The sequence below is a fragment of the Ovis canadensis genome, chromosome 23 (genome assembly GCF_042477335.2).
Source record: "Ovis canadensis isolate MfBH-ARS-UI-01 breed Bighorn chromosome 23, ARS-UI_OviCan_v2, whole genome shotgun sequence".
Taxonomy (NCBI): domain Eukaryota; kingdom Metazoa; phylum Chordata; class Mammalia; order Artiodactyla; family Bovidae; genus Ovis; species Ovis canadensis.
Genome location: NC_091267.1, coordinates 52037794 through 52051979, shown reverse-complemented (window position 1 = coordinate 52051979; position 14186 = coordinate 52037794). Strand labels below are relative to the sequence as shown.

General features: G+C 41.8%; 1 protein-coding gene across 2 annotated transcripts in view; it reads left to right on the top strand.

Moving 5' to 3' along the window:
• Positions 1-14186, top strand: part of DLGAP1 (DLG associated protein 1) — a 791550-nt gene that overhangs the window by 50582 nt on the left and 726782 nt on the right. The window lies entirely within an intron of this gene.

Sequence of the window (14186 nt, the reverse complement as noted above, 5' to 3'; positions counted from 1 at the left end):
GAAGTGGGTAACCATTCCCTTCTCCAGGGGATTTTCCTGACCCAGGGATTGAACCCGGGTCTCCTACATTGCAGGCAGATTCTTTACCTTCTGAGCCACCAGTGGCTACCTGGCATAATAAATCTTCCTGCTCTGGAAAACTACCATCAGTTGTCCCCTCTGTTGGGCTAAGTCCTGTCTTTTAGGGACCCTTGGATGCATTACTTTGTATGTGCTCCTGTGATATTTAAGTCACACTTGTTAAAATATAGATTCCTGGCCATTTTGCCTATGTGACCTTGGGATTGTACTTGTCTAAAAAGATCTCCAGATGCTACGATGTATACTGATGATGTGTACTAATGCTTCCACATTACTATTTCTTGGCTGCTAAATTCTCAGTGTCTGACAAATAAGTGAGGATAATGAAATCTTCTAAATTTTATATAAGGAAAACTCAAGGGAGTTGGACAGCAAGGAGATCAAGCCAGTCAATCCTAAAGGAGATCAATCCTGCATATTCATTGGAAAGACTGATGATGAAGCTCTAATACTCTGGTCACCTGATGCCAACTCATTGGAAAAGACCTCGATGCTGGGAAAGATTGAGAGCAGGAAGAGAATGGGGCAACAGAGGATGAGATGGTTGGATGGCATAACTGACTCAACAGACATGGGTTTGAGCAAACTCTGGAGACAGTGAAGGGCCGGGAAGTCTGGTGTGCTGCAGTCCATGAATTTGGAAAGAGTCAGACACATCTTAGTGATTGAACAGCAAGAGTGGGGGAAACCTTTATCATGCCTAAGATAATCATATGCACTTTCACTTTAGATTTTTTTTTTGCCAACAGCTGTGACTAGCTTTTTGTTGTTGTTGTTGTTCTACCTATGATAGGCAGCATTATTTTTGCAAAAAAAATTTAATAAAACCTGGAGATGCAAAGATGAGTTTTAAAGATTTCAACTTCTTTCCCACCTTTCTTCCAACCAAGGCCTGTGAATGTCAGCTAAGAAATTCTAGTATCTGTGTGGCACTAGAGTGTTGTGTGGCCAACCATAATGGACATTGGTTGGGCTCAACCTCCAGCTGAAAGAAATGGTTGAAATTTTTCATCTGACCATTGACCATTTGGGAGTGCTTTCACTGACATTAGTGACACTGTATAACTTGATTTCCTGCTTTTTACATGATTTATCCAACCTGTTAGTCTAGAGATCCTGATAATGTCTAGACTTCAGAGGAATTTGGAAGATTTGACTTTTTTTTTTTAGCTATCCAAAAGAAGAGTTAATGTATGATAGAATATTAGGGGAAAAGGACATCTATTGTTCTCAGAAATAGCAAACTTTGGTAGGTACATGAGATCAAGGAAAGAAAATCTTCAAACCTTTGAAGCCAGAGTAGATTGTTCTACAACTGTGTTCTTAATGTGTTTTCCAGCAGGATCAGGACATAGGGAGCTTATCAAAAATGCAGATTTTCAGGCTTCACCCCAGATGGACTGAATCAGAAACCCAGACACACGTGGGTCCAGCAGTTTGTGCATTAATAGGCCTTCCAGATGGTTTGTATGGGTACTAGAGATTGAGAACCACTGCTCTGAAGCATCGTTTATGAGCCCCACCATGCAGGCCAACTATGCATTCTTTCAACATTCCTAATGTAAAACCTGATGGTTTATTTCCATGGATCTAGATCAGTGCTTCTGGCCCAGGCCTTCTCAGTAGCTGCCATTCGCCACCAGCAGATGCTGAAGCAGCAAGTTAGACAACTCTGCCTGTCCTTTCTCTGTTCAGAACAACAGTAGGAGAACTCTCCTTTATGATACATGTAGGGCAAACTGGAATATTTTTCAGAATAATCCTGATCAGCTTATCTCTAGCTAAAATTCACCAGATCAACTACCTGTTAATATCTTGTTAGAATCTTTGATAGTTTCCTTAGAGCTAGGTAAGTGGTTCAGATGGTAAAGAATCTGCCTGCAATGCAGGAGACCTGGGTTCGATCCCTAGATTGGGAAGATCTCCTGGAAAAGGGAATGGCTTCTTGCCCTAGTATACTTGCCTGGACAGATGAGCCTGGTGAGTTATAGTCCATGGGGTTGCAAAGAGTCGGACACCACCGAAGCAATCAACTTTCTGCTTTCTGCTCCTAATTGCCATACCTGCACTGTTTGTAGCTGCCTGTGTATATGGGGCAGATCCTGGGTTTGCTGGCATTCCAGGGCCTTCTGTAGACAGGGCTGGCTTTGACAGTGATGTTCTCAGAACCATTTGGAGACTCGACTTAGAGCTTTTAGCTCACATCAAATTGCTACTTAAAATGGGTAATAACTAGGCTGTACTTACACACACAGTTATGCACAGAAGGAGAACAGACAGGTTTTGGGAAATCCAGGATGCTTACGGAATAGGAGCTGTGGAATAGGAGCTCCACGCACCTTCAAGGTTTCTTTACTTTTTTTTTTTTTTAATTCCTCCAATAGCTGACTGTCTCTATGCTGACCTGCTTCTCCACCTGTCTCTCCTAAGAGCCCCTACACCTGTAATTTGAAAAAGTTAAGCATCTCAGACTTTAGAGCTAACTGTGCTGTCAGAGCGTTGGCTTTACTTCCAACAGCCTCAACAAAGGATTTCTGAGAAAAGATGGGGAAAAAGCTTTCCTAAACATCCTAGCATTTAGGGGAGGAAAAAAAAACCCTCATCATTTCCTATGTTTACATTTCTGTTCCTCTGCTCCTTAGGTGTTTCAGCTTGGCTCAATAGCTTTTCTGACCCTTAGTTTCATCACCTTAAAGTGGGATCATAATACCTATTTTATGGGGTTATTTTATGTGCTAGATGTAATTAAACAGGAGAATGTACATAAGTTGATGTTTAAAAGATGGTAACTATCTTTTGTTATTCATTGTTATTTTTCAGACTTCATGTTGGGAGTAGAAGATTTAATTTATTTGCAATGTAGAAATGCTCAGAAAGTGGTTTTTAAAATAGAAATATATCCTTTTTAACAGTTTGACATTGAAGTGAATTATCAAAAAGATGTTTTGAAATCATCTCCCCTAAAGGTCTTTAAAATAGGTCACATTGGAGGCGGAAGAGGCCAGCTTGTCTTTGATGACTCAACTCTAAGAATTCTTCCCCATTTTGAAATTTAGTGACTTTATCCCTGGCCTGATGGGCACATAGAAAATTGATTTAAGTGACACAGATGAAAGCAAAGGGATAACAGTTGTTCTCCATTGACTGATTTCTAAGTGTTTGGGAAGAGGTTTCTGTAGTTTTCTTTTAGAAGCAGCAGTAATGCTTTTAACTTCCACCCCCATCATCATCTTCCATCAGTTTCAAAACATTTTCTGTAGTAGCTATCAAGTTAATAGACATTGCAGCCTGCTAGACTTCCAGTTGGTAAACAATTTGTCCAGGAGAGAGGGGGCCAGGCCTGTGTAATTTCAAGTTAGTATATCCACTAAATGCACATGCAGTTTCCACTTTCACTGTGTTTGACTTCAACTTGTAAGGTAATTGGGAAAATTGAAAAGTCATATTTCTAGTAATGAAAAAAATCGCTTTATTAAAATCTTTTTTCCCCTTTATTCCTGCAGAAAAGCAGAGGGAACTGTGATATAATATATATTTGGAATTGGATTCCTTTAGGATACTGAACTCCCCAAACCGTAAGAATTTCCTAAATGCAGAGAGCAAGAAGGGTGCCCTTTCTTAGGTTAATAAAGTGACTTTTGGAAAGCACCTGGGGATGGAGGCAGGTTGCCAAGGGGGCCAACCACGTGATTAGAGGGTGGGACCTTCTAGTCCCACCCCCTGACTTCCTGGGAGGAGAGAGGGGCTGGAGATTGAGTTCAATTGCCAGTGGCCAATGGTATGTCAGTCATTCCTACCTAAGGAAGTCTCCATAAAAACCCACTCGGGCAGCCTCCAGAGATCTTCTGGGATAGTGAGCATGGGGAGGTGCTAGAAGAGCGATGCTGTCAGAGAGATGGAAGCTTCTTGCCTTTTCCCCGTGTGCCTAGTCTTGAGCATCTCTCTTACATTGCTGTTCCTGAGTTATAGCCATTGTAAGAGACAGGTAGCAGGTGAGTAGAATATTTATCTGAGTTCTGTGAGGTGCTCTAGCAGAATAACTGAGCTCGAGGAAGGGGTCTGGGGAACCTCTGTTTAGAGCTCCTTGGTCAGAAACACAGGTGTGCTCAGTCGCTCAGTCAGGTCCGACTCTCTGTGACCCCATGGACTGCAGCCCACCAGGCTCCTCTGTCCACGCAGTTTTCCCCAGCAAGAAAACTAGAGTGAGTAGCCATTTCCTACTCCAGGAGATCTTCCCACCCCAGGGATTGGACCTCTGTCTCCTGAATTGGTAGGTAGATTCTTTACCTATCTTCCCATATGTGGGAAGCCCACGCATGACATGGACCCCTCCCTATAATGCCACATTAGTGAGATGTTTCCTCATACAGTGAAAGTGAAGTCACTCAGTAGTGTCCGAGTCTTTGCAATCCGTGGACTGTAGCCCACCAAGCTCCTCCGTCCATGGGATTCTCCAGGCAAGAATACTGGAGTGGGTTGCCATTTCCTTCTCCAGCGGATCTTCCCGACCAAGGGATGGAACCCAGGTCTCCCACATTGCAGGCAGACGCTTTAACCTCTGTACCACCAGGGAAGCCCCAGGCCTTTTCAAATTTAAATCATGATGTAATTAATAATTAAGGACATACACTAAACCAGAGTAATATTTTTAGCTAATAGTGTTTGTGTGGTAGTGAAATGTTTATTGATTAAGGAAAGAGGGAATCCATTGAGCTAGGAAAACATTCTCCAAACCATTGGAGAATGACAAATCTAAGGATTACCATTTGAGGGTGTGTACTGAACTGTCTTCTGCACTAGGGATCTCGGAGAAGAGAGGAGGTGCCATATTGCCTGAGGAGGGTCATGACTTAATTAGAAGCTTAGGTGACAGCTTGCAATTGTTTGAAGCTGGGCGGTGGTGGTGGTGGGGTCTTGTGAGTTTGAACTTTTAACCCATGGCACCTGTACTCCTTTCAGGTGGGGAGTTAGAATTGAGTTGATTGTAGGACAATCAGCTGGTGTTGGCCAATTGCCTGGTATGGGGCAAATCCTACATACACATTGGAATTAAGTGCAGAATCTAAGGGACAAATCAAAATGTGCAGAAATTGACATTGGATGTTGCCTGCTGTTGAAAACAAAAATAAAATTCAACTGAATTTCAAAGATCTTGCAGATTCTATCCAACAATTTATGAATGGAGAAGCATCCAACTTGGCAGATGGAGTGGCGCTCCAAGGAGCTGTTCAGTGTGGCAGACTCGATAGGCCAGAGGGAGCAGGACTGAGAAAGTTATCCTGGGCAGGACGTGGGTTAGTTGTTGTATTTCTCCTTTAGAAGAAGGCAGGGGTCTGTCAGGACAGGTTCCTAACGAGTGCTTAGCAGGCTGCTGTTGATGGACTGCTTAAAGGTTCCGTTTCTGGGAGAGCTAGGGACCATAATTAAGTCTCAGCTTGGTGACATGGGACTTAGCATAAATGACTGCATTTTAGGCCTGGAAATCGGAAGTATTAGTCGCTCAGTCGTGTCTCACTCTGTGACCCCATGGACTATAGCCCGCCAGGCTTCTCTGTTCATGGGATTCTCCAGGCAAATATACTGGAGTGGGTTGCTATGCTCTCCTCCAGGGGATCATCCTGACCCGGGGACTGAACTCAGGTCTCCTGCATTTCAGGCGGATTCTTTAACTATTGTCTGGCTGTTAATACAAGTCCATGTGTTTCAAATGCTTAAACATAGGCGATTCTTTTGTTAGTGTTTGCTTCACATGAATGTGCCTTATCTCCCAGGATGATTTTATATGTCCTGGGATTCTGAACACATAGTAAAGAGCTTGGAAATAAAATACTCACTGAATTTAAATTAATACTAGGTATACACTGACATTTCTAAAAAAATGTATGTGGCAGAAATCACATACACCTGAATACACGTGCCATTAACTAATATGGGCCATATGCCCCATTCTCTGTTTAGCATTAATGCTTTAGGAAGTGACTAAATCTTAAAAGCACACACTAAATTAGAGTAACGTATTGATGACTGATCTGTAAAAAAGCTTTATTCACTCATAAACTCTGCTTAATAGCCAGATAAATAGTCCTGAGAAAGAGTAGGATTAAGAACTCTTTACTTAGAGCTGGTTAATTTAAATTTTAAATACCACCAGTTCCTAAAATGTGTTAAGATTGAGCTTAAAAAGGTTTATCCTCATGTGTCTTAACGTTTTATTAACTAGAAATGTAGTGATGAAATTGACCAATTTTGGCCTTAGTAATTCCAGATTTGTGATGGTTTCACCGCAATAAAAATTGTAGGATTTCTTTGATATTTATGGAAAAAGGACTTGTTATGCCTGTTAGGGTAATTAAGAACAATGAACATATTTGAGAAAAAAAATACTTGGACTTTAAACTATTTCCTTAAAATATACAAAAGGACACTGATAATTTCAACTGGATGTTATCTGTTCAAAGATGAAGAACATGTTTTCCAGGAAATATTTTGATGTAAATAAAGGGTGGCTTCTAAGAACTTATTAAGTAATCAAATTTGAAATTGTTATATAACATCAAGTGGCCTTTCTTAAGACAACTGCTAGCTCTGACTTTGATATCAATTACAGTTCACCAAAATCAGCCTCATGGTGCCAAACTAAGGAAAGATGGCCTTTTAAAGACTGAGTCATGGTTATTAAGAAAACTACTACTCGTAATAATGATTACAAGGACTTGTTATACTTGTTATCTACTAGGTATTGTTCTAAGCACATTAAGGGATTTATTGTCTTCTCGAAATTACCCTATGGCGAATGCTTTACCATACCCATTTTATAGGTAACAGGTGGCTCGGAGAATTTCAGTGACCTGATTCAGTAATGTGGCTCGTTCAGTTCAGTTCAGTTGCTCAGTCATGTCCGACTCTTTGCGACCCCATGAATCGCAGGACGCCAGGCCTCCCTGTCCATCACCATCTCCTGGAGTTCACTCAGTCTCATGTCCATCGAGTCAGTGATGCCATCCAGCCATCTCATCCTCTGTCGCCCCCTTCTCCTCCTGCCCCCAATCCCTCCCAGCATCAGAGTCTTTTCCAATGAGTCAACTCTTCGCATGAGGTGGCCAAAGTACTGGAGTTTCAGCTTCAGCATCATTCCTTCCAAAGAAATCCCAGGGTTAATCTCCTTCAGAATGGACTGGTTGGATCTCCTTGCAGTCCAAGGGACTCTCAAGAGTCTTCTCCAACACCATAGTTCAAAAGCATCAATTCTTCAGCGCTCAGCCTTCTTAGGCGTACTGGAATCAGACCTCAGGTGTGTCTGGGTCTAGAACCCATGGTGGTCCTGTTTGGTCTGGTATAACCCAGCACCTTTCCCTCTTGTGTTCAGTTCTTCCCTTACTGTGAGGTGTCACAGCTGATACTCCAAATAGCTTTGAGAACAACCAGTACGAGTTATGCAGCACAGGTTTCAGAACACGTGTACACCAGTGGTGGATTCATGTTGATGTATGGCAAAACCAATACAATATTGTAAAGTAATTAGCCTCCAATTAAAATAAATTTATATTAAAAAAATACTGTGCAAAACCCAGCGAGGACCCGTTAATTCAGGGAACCTCCAGGCCACAGACCCCCTTCACCTATCTAGAAAGTACTCCTCCTCCTCCTGACTCATGTCACAAGGAAGATGCTGGATTTTCTCTCTGGGTCTTGTTTTTTGACTACTTAGCATGAGTTCCTCCCTTCCCAAATGAACCAGCCAGATGGGTCTTGAAAGGCAAGGGCATTGGGCTTTCTCTTGAGGACATCCAATACCAATGCTCCTGTCCACTTCCTGGTAAGGGCTCTTGCTGGGCTTCCTTGATGGCTCAGCAGGTAAAGAATCCACCTGCAATCCAGGAGACCTGAGTTCAATCCCTTCCTGACCTTTCCAGGGTCAGGAAGATCCCCTGGAGGAAGAAATGGCAACCCACTCCAGTGTTCTTGCCTGAAAAAAATCCCATGAACAGAAGATCCTGGCGGGCTACAGTCCATGGGGTCACAAAGGGTCAAACATGACTGAGCATGCATGCATGCAAGAATCTTTACTCTCTCTGGGGCCTCAGATTAATAGAACATCATTAACTGAGAATAACACAATCTCCTTTGCTGCTTTGGAGAAATTCTTTGTCTTCACCATCATGAAGTTCGCTTGCTCTACAGAGGGGCTCTGATCCCTGCCCTTGGGGTGGTGCTGGTATTCCCTGCTGGGTTTCCTGGTGGTCTTAGCTTTGAAGATAATGGACCATTCTTGGCATTTCTTTGTATCTTTACAGAGCAGACTTGGGATGTAGAAGCTTCCTTAGTTTGCTCTCTTCTTTACTCGGTTTTCTAGAACTTGGAATCAAGTGTTAACTTTTTATTTCTTATTACTGAGTAATAGAAACAAAAATCAACCCCATGGACTATATATAGCCCACCAGGCTCCTCTGTCCATGGGATTTTTTAAGCAAGAGTACTGGAGTGACTTGTCATTTCCTCTTGCAGGGGATCTTCCAGACCCTGGGATTGAACCTGGGTTCCGTGCATCGCAGGCAGGTTCTTTATCTGCTGAGCCACTGGGGAAGTCCAAAAATCACCTAGAAGAGACTAATTCAACATTGTTTGCGTATTTATTTACAGGCAGTTCCTCGAGCTCCCTCCTTGCCTGAAACCCCTGGGGTGGACACTTCCATTCGTGTATCTCAGTTAAGCTCAGGGTGGCTTCTCCATATGATAGTGTCATGTGATGTGCGTTTCTTGGGTCAGAGAGATCCTGAATTACCCTCAGTCAAAGTATTGATTGCTCAATCGTGTCTGACTCTTTTGTGGCCCCCAAGAACTTTGGCCTGCCAGGCTCCTCTGTCCATGGGATTCTCCAGGCAAAAATACTGGAGTCGGTTGCCATTTCCTTCTCCAGGGGATCTTCCCAACCCAGGGGTCTAACCCAAGTCTCCTGCGTTAGAGGCAGATTCTTTACCATCTGAGTCATCAGAGAAGCCTGAATTGCCCTCAGAGCCTGTCACTTTTCCAGTGGTGTGGAGTCAGAAAGCATGCAATCGTGAGTTTGTCTTTACTCCAGACTTTAAAAACATTACGTAAATTGCAGCTCACACATTCAGTGTTAGCAGGGCAATTGACTCTCAAGTGTTTTTGTCTTCCTTTCTGGTGATATGAAAAGACACTGTACGTGGTGCTTTCTCGCCTGTAAATTAGGAGTTTTTAAATTCAGTATGTATTGACTTCAGCAGTTTGTTATAAACTCTTCTAGTATTCATATCACTGGGTTGTAAAAAGTACTATTCGGTTCTCAAAATACACACTGTATCTATATTTACCACTGTGTCTATCTAATTTACCTTTTCATCTTTTCTGCATCTGTTTCCATCCCTATTCTTAATTAATGGCAGATATAAAGAGACCCTGCTGTATACCCAGTAGATTTACTAGGTTAAGAAATCGTCAATATCTGGCTGGAAGTGATACACTGAATTCTCTCACTGAGATAGATATTGCTATTTAAAAATAATGATTTTTAAACTGAAACCAAAGTCTTTATTTTAAACTTGCGGCTTGATTCTGAATGAGTTTGTCTCAATTTCTTTAAATCCAAGAGGCTGCAACACTTACTGCCCTAATTTTTTTTAGAGATACTAACAGCAATATAAAAAGAAAAAAAAGATTAAATAGAAGTAAGTGCTTATTTGGAATTTTGTCTTTTATATGCTGATAGGGAAAAATGTGAGTTCAGATAAGGAATGCCAAATGCAATATGCTGTCTTTTACAAGTATTTTGCATTGGAACGTTGAATTTTACATAATTCAAATGAAAGACTGAAAATCAGACTGGAAACTTAACATTGACACTTCTCGGTAAATAAATAGAACTCTTTCTTCTTTCATTTGATACCATTTAGTAGTATTCCTTGACTATTTTGAGGAAGATTTAATTTCTAACGATTTATTTCAGCATGTGTGTGTGCATACTCATTTGCTTCAGTCATGTCTGACTCTTTGCAACTATATGAGCCCGCCAGGCTCCTCTGTCCATGGGTTCACCAGGCAAGAATATTGGAGTGGGTTGCCATGCCACCCTCCAGGGTTATTTCAGCATAGCTGGGCCTAATGAAGATATTCCCCATGTGTATCTCTTGTTCATTTCCTGGAACCAAACGCTCTTTATCCTCAGCACATGAAGACTGAAACCCACATAAAGCAATTTCTGAAATCTTTGAAGAGGAAAGAGATCTTAAAATGTCACTATTGACATCAGAGAACCTTGGTAACTTCTAAGATCATCAAAATCTTGATTTCTAAAAATATATTTGTTCCCACCTGCTTAAAATCATCTGACTCAGTGAGAGGAATTTGTATTTCAAAGGAATATTTTAACAAGCTGAAAAATTTCATTTAAGAGCTGCATTTTTATGAACAATTAAGCTAATTCTTTCAAAAAGCAGTGCCCAGCCTGGTGCTCAGTAATGACCTAGAGGGTAGGATTGGGGATGGGGGGTGGGGTGGTGGAGGTCGGAGGGAGGCTCAAGGGGGACTGGGTGTATGTATGCATATGACTGACTCACATTGTTGTGCAGCAGAAACTGAAACAACATTGTGGAGCAATTGTCCTTCAATTTAAAAATTGAGAAAGGCATTTAAAGCCAGAGATGTGAGAGCTTTCCTTTGGGGGGATTTTTCTCTTTAGTTCTTCTCCAAGAGAATCTTTCCATTTACACAGGCATTTTTCTGTGCTGTTGCTCGATTGATTAGATGTCTTATGTAAATGGAAGTCTGCTGCTGCTGCTGAGTCGCTTCAGTCGTGTCCAATGCTACGCGACCCCATAGATGGCAGCCCCCCAGGCTCCCCTGTCCCTAGGATTCTCCAGGCAAGAACACTGGAGTGGGTTGCCATTGCCTTCTCTGAGATGGAAGTCAGTTCTTTTCAAAATGCCAGTGAAATAATGGGTGAAGAAAAAGGAAATATTTAAATTCTTATCTCACACCTTCAACAGCTCATTGTTTCTTCTTAAGAACAGTAGACATCTGATGATACTTACTAAAATTTCAATAGTTTATACCAACAGCAAAATCCATGACATCTAGTAAAATGATACTTGTGAGGTTCAAAGGACCCCTCATAGTCCTTATGGTGGCTTCATTTTTCTGATTTTTTCTACATATGTAGAAACTTTCTTGTCTTATTACCATATTCAGCCACATAGCTATTTTTGTATTCATTTATTCAGTAAACACTTATTGTATGCCTTCTATGTATTGGTTTAGGGCTTGGAGATTTAAGAGTGAGTGAAAAATTGTGTTTACCCTTAGTTGGTAAGTTAGCAAGAGAGACACACAGACACATGCAGACAAATATGTAATGACAAATGGTGTCACTAAGTAAACAGACTGTGAATTGAGATAAAGAATAAGGGGGGGGGGAGGAGTTTAAATAGGTTGGCCAAGGAAGACCTTGAAGGAAATCCCATTTGAGATGGGAGTCTAGATGTTGAGAGTCAACCATATGTATAATTGGAGGCAGTGTGCATTCCAGGTATGTGCAAATATGTGCAAAAGTCTTTGGGTGAAAAAAATCATCATATTCAGGAAATGGGAGGGAAAACTGCATGGCTGAAGCAGAGAGAAGGATGTGGGGTAAGATAGAAGTTTATAATTCTTCAAGAGAATCTTTCCGTTTACAAAAGGGCATTTTCATGGGCTGTTGCTTAATTGTTCAGGTGTTGTCTTATGTAGATTAAAGCAAGTTCTTGTTGAAATGCCAGTGAACTAGCGACTAAAGAAAAAAAATTTTTGAATTATCTCACACCTTCAGTAGTTCCTTGTTTACTCCTGATTAACAGTAGACAGTGGTCTCTACATAGGCAAATAAATAGGCGTCTAGGCATAGTTTTCCAAGGTCACAGTAAGAAATTAGGATTTTAAATGCAAAGGGAAATCACCAGAATTGTTCAAGCATGTGAATGACAAAACCTAATTGCTGCCTTAAGATTTTTTTCTGCTAACTTTTGGAAACTCCACTGATAGGAGTTTGATTTGGCAGTCATCTTGGGGTCTAAGTAGTAAGAGGTGATGAATAGCTGGTTCAAGGCGGTAGCAGAGGACATGCAAAAAAGTAAATCCATGCCTTCATGTTTAGAGCTTGCGTAGGCATGACTTGCTGATGGATTGGGGGGGAGGGGGAGGAGGAGGAGGAAACAAGGGCAACTTTTATGTTTCTGGTCTCACAGTTCACTGCCAGGGCTTCATCCTGAGAAGGAGAAATTTGGAGTTGAAAGCAGGGAAGTCAGGATTCCAGTGTTTTATCTGGGTCAGTCTAAGTTTGAAATGACCTTGAAATACCAATGTTAAGATGCCAGATAGGCAGCTTGAAATGTGAGCCTCAACCTCAGCCCTGAGACTTGTTCTGGGGGGAATATAAGTGTGGAAATCCTAAAACATAAAGATGATATTTAACCATGGGCCTGGGCCAGATCACCTTAAACTGTACGGTTATTGTAGAGAGATGGGTAGATGATAACATTTACTATCTTTATTTTAAGATTTTTTTTTTAAACATTTTTGGCTGTGCTGGATCTCTGTTGCTTTGTGTGGGCTTTCTCTAGTTGCTGCGAGTGGTTACTGAGAGTAGTTACTAAGAGTGCAACTCTCAGTTGCAGTGTGTGGCTTCTCATTGTGGTGGCTTCTCTTGTTTTGGAGCGTGGGCTCTGGATGCTGGGACTTCAGTAGCTGTGGCACACTGGCTTAGTTGTTCTGTGACCTGTGGGATTTTCCCAGACCAGGGATCAAACCCATGCCCCTTGCATGGCAAAGTGGATTCTTAATCACTGGACCACCAGGGAAGCCCTAAAATTGCCTGTCTTATATTAGCCTTTAAAATATAAGCACAACAACAAAAACCTAGCTCTTTCCATACAAAATGTTGGAAATTTAGTTTTGGATCAGATAAAGTAGGTTTGGTATCAAAGCAACACAGAGGTGTGGGATCATAGCCAGACTGCTTTGTCCATTTTGGTGAACTGCTCTGGCAATATTTAGGAATTCCTCTGGCACCAGAGAAATAATTGTACTGCCTGAGAGCATCTTGTTTGTGGGAGCATCTCCCTTAACAAAGGCTATAATCTGACCATCTGAGCTGATACTTCTACTCCAGCAACTCTAAAGGTTGCCACTGATGGGGAAGACCAGTTTAAGTTTCAAGCCATCATCCCCAAGATGATGATGTGGGCTCTGTCCTGGTTTCTTCACTTGCCTTCAAGCTAAGGGGCTCATTACTTAGTGCCATAGATGCCATTGGAAATAGGTGACAGCCCGCAATTGGTTGGGGCCAATGTTACTCAGCATTCCTAGTTGCAAAGAAATAACCAGTGACTCCGCTCAAGAGGATGGTGTCATGGGAAAAGAAGGATCTTAACTAAGCAAGGAATTAAGATCCTGGAAATGCAAGAAAGCCCACTGTGGTTCAAGTTGGCCAAAAAGGCAAAAGCGTGATGAAGAAAGCACATTTTTGAACTGCATCCTCAGCAACTGGACTCTGTCATTTTCTTGTATGAAAGGAGGATGGGGGGAGTAACTTACATTTCCCCAATTACAAAAGTCTCCTGCCCAGGACTGTTGAGAAACAAGTGCCTGCATTTTAGAAAGAGATCTCGGGAAAACTCAGCTTCCCTAGAAAGTACTTTGTTTTGTAGCTTCAACGGGTATGCTTTCCTTGAAGATGATGTATATCTAGTTTATTTTATTTTTTAAAAAAAATTTATTTGGCTGGGCTGGGTCTTATAACATCTTCATTGCATCATGTGGGACCTTTTGTTATTGTGCGTGGACTCTAGTTGTGGCATGCTGGCTCAGTAATTGTGGCATGTGGGATCTTAGTTCCCCAACCAGGAACTGAACCCGTGTCCCTGCATTGCAAGGCAGATTCTTAACCACTGGACCACCAGGGAAATCCCATTGTGTATCTAGTTTAAGGCAAGCATTGAAACATGTATACTATCATGTAAGAAATGAATCGCCAGTCTATGTTCGATACAGGATGCTTGGGGCTGGTGCACAGGGATGATCCAGAGAGATGATATGGGGTGGGAGGTGTGAGG